We start from the raw sequence: 10518 nt of genomic DNA on the forward strand, positions 1-10518 counted from the left end.
ATTTATAAAAGACAATATATCACATATTTTATTCCATAGACTAAGAGTTTGAGCAAATATCCCATAGCTCTTAAGATAAATTTTATTCGGACTAAGCATACACTTTGTAAAAGGCAGAGATTTCTTATATAACCATTAGCCGCTGACGATAGCCCGGCAAAAAACCCCAGAAAAAAATACTACCTAATCCTAGAAAAACGAGTCCCAGAAAATTTGATATAACCGCCCGCTCCATTAGTAGTATTAGCAAATTATCTATTTGATTTTAATATTCTAGATTCAAACTAGGCTTGATTTTGGCTAAAATTATGATAAACCAGAGATGCATCCCAATTTATTTGAATGTTGGAAACTAAGAGGCATGTTTCTCAAACACCAAGTAATATGAGCTGGTGATCAGGGTCGTTGAGAGTAGATTAGCTAAATTGATATACTAAGCAGGCATTGTTGTAGTTGTGTATTTGTTGTGATGTCCAAATTGATCGCTATCTATTAACTAATCGCTATCTATAAATAAAAGTGATTTTTTTTGTTCTTTATATTAAATTAACTTCAACCTCGCGGACTCATTTTATAAAATAAATTCAATAATTCGATATAAATTTTTATTATCACTTTCTTAATTTTGTTCTTCTTCCTGCCAACCTTAACATGGTGGCAGTGGCTATCTTTGTAAATTAAAATTGTACTAAAATATAATTTCATATTTCTAAAAAAAAATAATTATATTATATAAAAAAAAAACAAGAATAAAATTTTTTTTCAATTAATTAAATATGATTGAAGATAAAAAATTAATGCTTCTAATGATACTATGTTATATAAATACGAATTTCCTAAATATATAAGAAACATCGATATATATTTAACCAAAATTGAACTTATTTTTTAAAAAAATAACAGCACAGATGAGGATAACGCCCCGACCTTACTTCATAATTTACCTGATGAGGTATTTTCAAAATTACATTCGATGTGCACTGAGTCCGATCTCAAGAAATTGTCGATACTCATCAACAAACTTAGATTATTACAGCCTTCCAAGATTCGAAACAAAAAAATTAGCGAATTCAATGCAGCGGTTCAAAAAGAGAGAGAAAGTTTTTTAGATTGGGTTACCCGTATTTGTCAACTCAGTATGGACTGCAACTTTATCGGCTACGACAGGGTTTTAGAAAAAATAAAGGTATCAAGCTCTTCTAATGAAATTAAATACAGAATTAAAGATTTACTCATTTTAGATGACATTATAAAGGTAGGCAAAGAATTAAACGAAACTGACATCGAAACATCTATACATAAGATTGTTATCAAAGAAAATACACACTCCGATCTAAAACATTTGGAGGGAGCAAGACAAGGTAAGAAAGTTTATGAACTAATATTAGTTATGACAACTCCCAGATGATGCCATATGTTGAGAGCAACAGATATCATGATAATATCTACAGCCATCAGTTTAGACAACCATGGCAGACTCGGCCATATTATGGCAACATAAGATTTAACAACCAAAATAACTATCATTTTTCAAGACGAAATTATGATAGATTTTGTGATCAAAATAGATGGGAAACTTCTTATATTCCTTTCAATAATCACAACACAAGAGATAACAATAATAATAGATTTAATAATAACAACAAAGGACATAATAATAATTACAAGCCTTTTAATGATTTCAAAAACCACAATAGATTTGACAACACCAGACAACCGTTTCAAAATTTTAGAGGTTATAATAGATCCAACTTGCATCAACAGTTTTACGATCATGACAATAATAATTACATGAATCATAATCCTAGACATTAAGTACCTTATTCAAATAAAATTAATACAGTTGATATAGAAGAGATCGAAGACGACAAAATCATATCAATCGATAAGAAAGGTTATAAATTGTTAAATATAGATATAAATAACGTAGAAAACGAAGTACAAAATGTCAAAGATGACGCATACATGGTGAACATCAAAATTAATAACATCTTGACTTCACTACAAGTGAATACGGGCACGAAATTCACAAAATAAGAAAGTAGGCATAAAAAACATTACGAAGTCCAACATTCAGTTATCTGGTTACGACGGCAAGACCATACAAGTGATAGACTCAACAAGACTGAATGTAGAATACGAAGGAAATTCTCTAATTTTAGATGCATTGATAGTAAACAGTAACAAGATGCCTTTATTAGGAAGATCTTGGTTAAAACATTTTAAAAACATACTTGAAAAATTCATAGGCTTAATTGACACGGATCATAAAGATGATTTGGCGGAATTAATATCCAATTGTAAGTCTAAATTAAATAATAAACCTGTCGTAAAAACGCAAGTCAGATTACGACTAAAGTCAAATGCTAAGTCAAAAATTATACCACCGAGAAGGGTACCTTATTCTAGAGTAGATATTATAACTAAAGAATTATATACCTGGCTGGAAAACAAGATCATCGAGCCGGTTAAAGTCGTTAGATGGGAGAGTCCACTCACACCAGTTTTTAAAAACAAGGGGAGTCTCAGATTGTGCGCCAACTTTAAAGACACAGTTAACCCAGCGCTTGAAGATTTCAAATACCCCATACCTAGAATTAACGATTTGATTGCCAAGTTAGCTGAAGGGAAAAAATTTAGTAAAATTGATTACAAACAAGCCTTCCTGCAAATTCCTATTCACAAAGACTCTAGAGATTTGCTAACTATATCCACGCATACAGGATACTTCAGATTCACGAGACTTCCGTTCGGACTGAAACCATCTTCAGCCATATTTTAACAGACTATGGAGCAGGTTTTCGGAGATTTAAAAGATGTTATATTCTACATTGACGACTTGTTAATTATAGGTGATAACGATGAGATACATTTGGAGAACATTAAAAAAGTATTCGAAAAGATCATCAAGTATGGATTAACCCCCAATTTCGACAAAAGTTTATTCCTGCAAGATAAAATACGCTTTTTGGGACATGATATAGACAAACATTGTATACATCCCAACGATGATAAAATTAAAGCAATTATAGATATGCCGGAACCAAAAAATTTAGAAGAAATATCTACCTTCTTAGGCATGGCGAGCTATTACCGTAAATTTTTAAACAGTTTTGCGGATCTGGCAGATCCACTATATAAAATAATCAACAAAAATAAATGGTCTTGGGATACCGAACATCAAGAATGCTATAAAAGAATAAAAACTTTAATCAGTCAACCTCCCACATTGAACTTTTTCAATCCTGATTTACCATAGGTATAGCCGCGGATGCATCTAAACGCGGTTTGGGAGCTATTTTTTTCACTTAGAAGGGGATGGCAAAGACCGATAGCTTTTGCCTCAAAATTCTTACTTAAATCCGAAAGAAATTACACTAACATTGAACGCGAAGTGTTGGCAATTATTTTTGTGATGAAAAGATTTCAAGAATATCTTATCGGAACTAAATTTACAATCATCACCGATCACAAGCCCTTGATTTATATATTTTCCAAAGGTTTAAAAGAAAATTCATCTATGTCGATGAGATTGCAGAAGTGGAATATTGCAATGGGAGCTTACGACTTCGAAATACGACATAGAGCGGGTAAGCACAACACGGTGTCAGATTGTTTGTCCAGATTGCCATTAACACCTTCAGAAGAAGAAATACACATTATAAATGTTATAAAAGAAAATAATGATTTATGGGACGTACCAATTAACTTTAAAATGATCGAAAAAGAATTGTAACGACTGAGAATTAATGGAAATAATGAACGATATTAGAAACTGGTGACGGAATTATGTATTATGGGAAATTGACTATTTAAAGAAATAAAATCATCATACCTAAAGTTTTAAGAAAATCAATACTACAACATTTACACGAAGGACACTTGGGTGCTGGCAAAACCAAACATTTAGCTAAAGAATACCTTTGGTGGCCTGGAATTAGCAATGATATTGAAACGAAGTAAAAGAATGCAAATCATGTAACATTTGGGCCGATAATCACACACACAGTATTCTTGTATGTTAACGACGAAGCCATTCGAAAGAAAACACATTGATTACGCTGGGCCATTTTTTAACAAGTACTGGTTGCTTATAGTAGATGCGTACAGTAAGTTTCCTATAATCACGCTGTGAAATCAATAACCTCGGAATTTACAATAAAAAAATTGATGAAAACAATTAGCTTATTTGGTATTCCAGAACAAATAGTTTCTGATAATGGCTCAAACTTTACAAGTCAACTATTCAAAAAATTTGTAGAGACCATGATATACATCACTTTCAGACTTCAGCTCACCATCAACAGTCAAACGGGCAAGTTGAAAGGATGGTAAGAACCTTTAAATCACATATGAAGAAGTGCATGGAACAAAATAACATGGACATAGATATCGCTTTGGAGAAATTTTTGTTGAATTACAGAAACACGCCAAACAGTACGACTGGCATCCCACAAAGAAACTCATGTTCAATCATGATATGAGAACAAATTGGGATTTATTAAAATATAAGAAAGACGACGACAACACTTCGTTCACAGTTTTACCAAAAAATAGAACGATGAATATTCGAGAAAAAATTTTGTATAGAAATTTTGGAGTAAACAAGTGGGATGAAGGCGTTATAATTAAAAAAGAAAGTAACATGTTATTTCAAATTCAAACGAAAAATGGTATATTAAGGAGGCACTTAGACCAACTTAAGAAAAGATTTACCACTGACGAAGTATTAATTTATGACCCTAATATTTTACCTACGATTACATTACAAGGAGAGAAATGTTACTGAACAAGAAAAAGATTGTACAGCCGACGTTACGAGGCCTAGCCGTAATAGAACATTACCCGCACGATATCAAGATTATATTTTAAACATAAAAGATTTACGTCCAAGAAGAATTTGAGCGGAGTTTGTTTCTTAAGGGATAAAATGTTGTGATGTCCAAATTGATCGCTATCTATTAACTAATCGCTATCTATTAAATAAAGGATTGATTTTTTTTGTTCTTTATATTAAATTAACTTTAACCTCGCGGACTCGTTTTATAAAATTAACTCAATAATTCGATATAAATTACTTGATAGATTTTGTAAACTATATAAACTTAGAAATTTATTGTACTTATGAGTGAAAATATTTTTAAAATAAATTTGTTAAATAAAAGTTTTTATTATCACTTTCTTAATTTTGTTCTTCTCCATGCCAACCTTAACAGTATTTTTACATTATAAATATATAACTTTATATAATATCCAAAATCCAAGGTTAATCAAATAATATTTAAATGTAGATTCGTAGATTTTATATGTAATTTTTACAATATCATATGACAATTTTATAAGTTATGCTTATCGAATGTCAAACGAATGTCAATCAATAAATAATTCTCTTATCTCCAATTCAACAACTATTTACTTTCATCATCTGAAGGGATACAACAAGGCGATCCTTTGGGATCGATACTTTTCTGCATCGAAATGGTCAAAAACATTTCTTCCAACTGCAATTTCCCTGCATACTTGGTACATTGATGACGGAATACTCTGCGGTCCCCCTAACGAGGTTGCTAAGGCACTCACCATCATCAAAACACATTCCCACGCTATCGGTCTCTCACTCAACGAATAAATAAGATCTGCCCATTTCATTGTTCCATCCCATTCAACCACAACTTCCACACAACCGAACTCTCATCCCTCAGTCATCTCGGCTCTCCAGTCGGTAGCCTGGAATCCATCAATCACTTCTTCACATCCAGCTTACTTCATTTCAAAAACATCTCTAAGTTTCTCCCTCCACATCAAGCTTTTTTTCTCCTCAAAAACTTTTGTTACATTCCTAAAATTCTCTATGCCCTTCGATCCACCTCAATTTTCAAATTCCCCGACTCATTAAAATCTTTTAAAATCTCCGTAAAATCTCTCGCCAAAGAGATCCTTAATCTCCGCTTTAACCATAATTCATGGTTACAAGCATCACTTCCACGCAAGCTCGGGGGTATCGGCTTACGCTCACCTCTAACTCTTTCCATCAGTGGTTTCATCGCCTCTCGTCTTTCATCCGACTCACACATTAGCCAGCTTTTCAACTTCCCTGACCCCTTATTAGCTGAAGCCCAGACCATATGGGACAACTCCGTTGTCCGAAATACTCCACGACCCTCCTCATGTTCACAGAGAGACTGGGATATTCCACTCAACGAAGGCTCCATCGCTTACCTAAAATCAAGCCTTCACGACGACGATCTCACAGTTTTTCAACAATTGAACCAAGGATCTGGTTACGAGTTTCTGGAAACCATACCCTCCAACAACCTCGATTTGTTGCTCTCTGCTGACGAGCTAAGATTTGCTATTGGACTACGACTCAATTGCGAAATTGTTCTTCCGTACCAATGCAAACATTGCGAAACCAGCGTCGACAGTAAGGGTAGCACTTCCTCCATTGTCGCTTTTGTCGTGGCCGCTTTTCACGGCACACCAAATGCAATGACTATATTTTACGCGCCCTCAAATCAGGAGGCATTCCATCTAGACTAGAACCAACCGGAATTTTCAGAACCGATGGAAAACGTCCTGATGGAATGTCCTTGACCCCCCTGGTCAAGGGATAAGCTCCTGGTTTGGGACTTCACCTGCATTGACTCAAATGCACCATCTAACCATAACGTCGATGCCCTCGCCCTCGCTGAATCCCGCAAAACCATAAAGTACAGTTCTTTAGACTCTTCTTTCTTATGAATACCCATCGCCTACTTATTCTCACCACCTTCGGTAGCAAAGCTCAACGTTTTTCAAAGATTTAGGCTAACGAATCCGCGAAAAAACCGACCAGCCTAAGGAATCCCTCTTCTTACGCCAAAGACTTCTACCGCCATCATTCGTTCTAACTATCTAAGCTTCATCTCTTCCATTGAATAACCTTCCATTTTCCAAGCTTCCTTTTTTCTATCCCCTACCCTTTCCCGTAAATTCTATTTCTACAATTTTTCACCTTTATTTATTTTACCTTTTTAAAAAATTAATTATTTGCTAATACAATTTTGACATCATATCATATCAGTAAATATTCAAATAAAGTAACCCATGACCGGAAAAAAAATGTAAAGAAATAAATAAAATTGAAGTTATTTTAATATGTATATATTATTATGATGATATTTTGCAATTATTTCAGAATTTTGGTCATTTTTAACAATTTGAGGTTTTATTCTGGTTTGACGTATGCTAATTAAGTTAAGAATTTACTATACTCTATTTATTTTTTTATTGGTTTCAAATTAATACGAAATTTAAAAAAGTCAAAAGTCAAGAAAAATATAAAAAAGTGTAAAATATTTCTTTTTATAAACAATATATCTTTTATCAAACTAATAAAAATGATAGACATTTTTATAATCTATGATTTTTCTTATATTATTTTGTTTCAATTTCCCTGCAACAGGCATGAAGATGGATAAAGAGCAGGGTTGTATTACGAGGGACAAATGGTAAATATTCCCTTCTCCCCCTACTACCTATTTTTGATTCTTGGCCCCCTTTCCAAAACATGAAGAGCCCTATCGCTAAATATTGTGTATTTTTTTAAATGGGCTATCCCTTTTTTCTTTATTATAATTTTTATTTAGCCCAAAAATAAATTTTTTTCTTTGTTTTTAATTGCATAGAAAATAAAGAAACAAAAAGTTGTATATTTTTTTCGCTATTTTTATTTTTATTTTATGTTTTATTATCAACTAAAATAAATTTGACACCTCTCATGTTAACAATTTTTTTTATAGATACTAAGAATTTTTGAAAAAAAGTAAAAACATATTTTTTGAAAAATATTAGTCATAGTAACTATTAAAGGCCAATAAAAATGGTACTGGATGGAAAACAATAACAATCAACAGTGATGACAGGTTTTAAAATTTTGACATTATTTTAGTGTCGCTAACTACACGGCGATGATGACACTCTCGACCCAATAAAATATTTTATAAAATATATTATTGACCCATATTTAAATCAAATTTTTTTGAAAAAATTTATCATTCCCATTTTTATATATTGTCGCCGCTTCTGCTTTATTAAATACAGAGAGGTTTACAGTTACTAAGTAGTAATAGCTCCATTTTTTGAAGGCCTTAAACCAACTTTAAAAAGGCTAAGCCTAGCGAAAATTATCGCCTTAGCCTCGATCGAGGTATAAACTTTGGATAACTCAATTTCCAAAAAGGCAAGAAATAATCCAATTTTAATAAGATCTTTTAAATGTTTAAATGGAACTCTAAATTAAAATAGGTTAGTTGTTAATTGCTAAATTAAGATTAATAAATCTACTTTGACGTAAATAATAAATTAGGAATTTTCTTATCTAGTTCTGGTGTCCTTTAGCCAATGTGCCATTTTTTAATGATTGACTGATATTTACCTTTAGGTGAATATTTAGATGTCCCTCGATTTTAGAGTAACTTTTATTTTAAAATATATAATAAAATAAAAATCCAAAACTAGTGAGATTAAAAATAAACAAATCTATAATTTCTTTAAAAATCGTGTATTCCTATCTAATATATAATTTCTTTAGAAGTCGTGCAGCCCCATCTAACAGATAATTTCTTTATAAATCATGGAGTCTAATGGGTAGCGAAACTGAATAAATTTTGATAAAATATTTTTTCACCTCAACCCCTGCCATAAATCCATTAACAACATTCTCCCAGCTGCCCTCAAAAATGTTAATACACCATCCACCCTTGAACCAATGATCTTCAAATGAAAACATCTTACACCCGGGTGGTATATCCCTTATCCCCTTCCCATTTACATGGGACTACACTTGTATTAATTTTGCAGCGAAGACTAACCTCTCATTTTAGCCTTCTAAAAGGCAGACGTCCTTAAAAAAATACGCCGGCCTCAGAAACACAGTCTTTATAACCAACACCTTGGGTATGTTCAGAAATCAATTTTATCAAAACTGCAAGCAAAAAAAAAAGATAACAGATTATAGCTGACCCTAATTACCTATACCTCTTCTTGAAATCTGCTAATTCGATCCTAAGCATTTATTCCTCTTTAAGGTAGCATGTTCACTTTTTTTTGTTCTTATTTAATATTTTTTATATAAAATTATATATATATTTTTTATCATATAATTTTTAATAGTTTTTAAATATATTTTATTAAGTTAGATTAAATTAAAATCGGGTTTTAAATAAAATTATTCGAAGAATTTATTATATTTTTATTATTTTAGAAGTTCTTTCCTCTATATTCTTTATTCAAAAATAAAGTTGGCCCATGAATCTAGAAATACGATTTGGCGAGATGCAAAAAAACTGCCAGATTTAAGTTAAATAAATATGAAACGATTGCTGGGCTTCAACAATTTATCGATTAAGATATTCTCCTGCAACTGGTGAATATTGAACCTAGTTATTATTTTTTAAATAAAACTTCTTCTGGATAATTTTCCGCTATATTTTTAAATGTAATTTATAGGCATTCTAACAACAAACTCATATTCATGCCAAACTGTATACTATAATAATGCATCATCGTAAACGAGGGGAAAGTTTTTAATTAAATTCGAATTCTAAAAAATAACTTATTTACATTCACAGTTTTTTTATTTGTAGTAGAGCATTAATTTAAGTTATTTTTTTTTTAAATATTTGAAGGGATCACCATTATAATTAAATCTTGTAATTGATAATGGGGGAATATTGCCACCGAAGGTGCTGATTTTTTAGGGAAGTAGGTATAAGTTACGGGGGGAGGGAGAGTGGGAGGTTGCCTCTATAAGTATTGTGTATGTAAACGCTGTGTAAGCGATATATAAAAACATGGGATCTATTTTATTTTCTTCCAGATTCATATTTTTTTTTTAACTTTAATAACACAATTTAGGATTTATGTGCCTGTAATGTCCTCCCAAACAAATTTTATCAGGAAAAAGTTGCCATATAGAGTAATTTTATATAAAAATGCCTTTCTTAAAATGGATTATTTTCCTTATTATAGCTTTTCTATATTGGATTTAAATGTCGAATAACTCAATGTCTACAGGTTATAAAAGCAAGGTAGTATTTGGAGGTAAAAATATTACTGTTATATTCTCCAATTCTAATTTAGTTTTGTTACTACTAATTGTCATATAACAATAATATTTTTTAGTGCTAAATCCCATTCCCTTAACTCCAAAGGTTGGAGCATTTAACATCCAACTAAAATAGTATTTTACTGTTAATTTTTATTCTTAGAGTATCTTTAATTTTTGAATTGTATAAAAATTTTATCAGACCCATCTCCATTTATGGTAAACAGAACTGTGGCTCTTTATCAGGTTCTAAACACAATGGTTAAGTTCTACTAAATTTTATGATTATCTTTGATAATGCACTGTAATATAGCCCTGCTTCATCTCAATTATTGATATTACTTCTAGAATAACCAATGAAGGGAGTGTATGTTTGCTCCATTTATTAACAATAGTAAACTCCGCACTCCCTCCTTCATTGCAGTTGTATA

This window comes from Gordionus sp. m RMFG-2023, chromosome 5 (assembly GCF_954871325.1).
Source record: "Gordionus sp. m RMFG-2023 chromosome 5, tfGorSpeb1-WG-v2, whole genome shotgun sequence".
Classification (NCBI taxonomy): domain Eukaryota; kingdom Metazoa; phylum Nematomorpha; class Gordioida; order Chordodea; family Parachordodidae; genus Gordionus; species Gordionus sp. m RMFG-2023.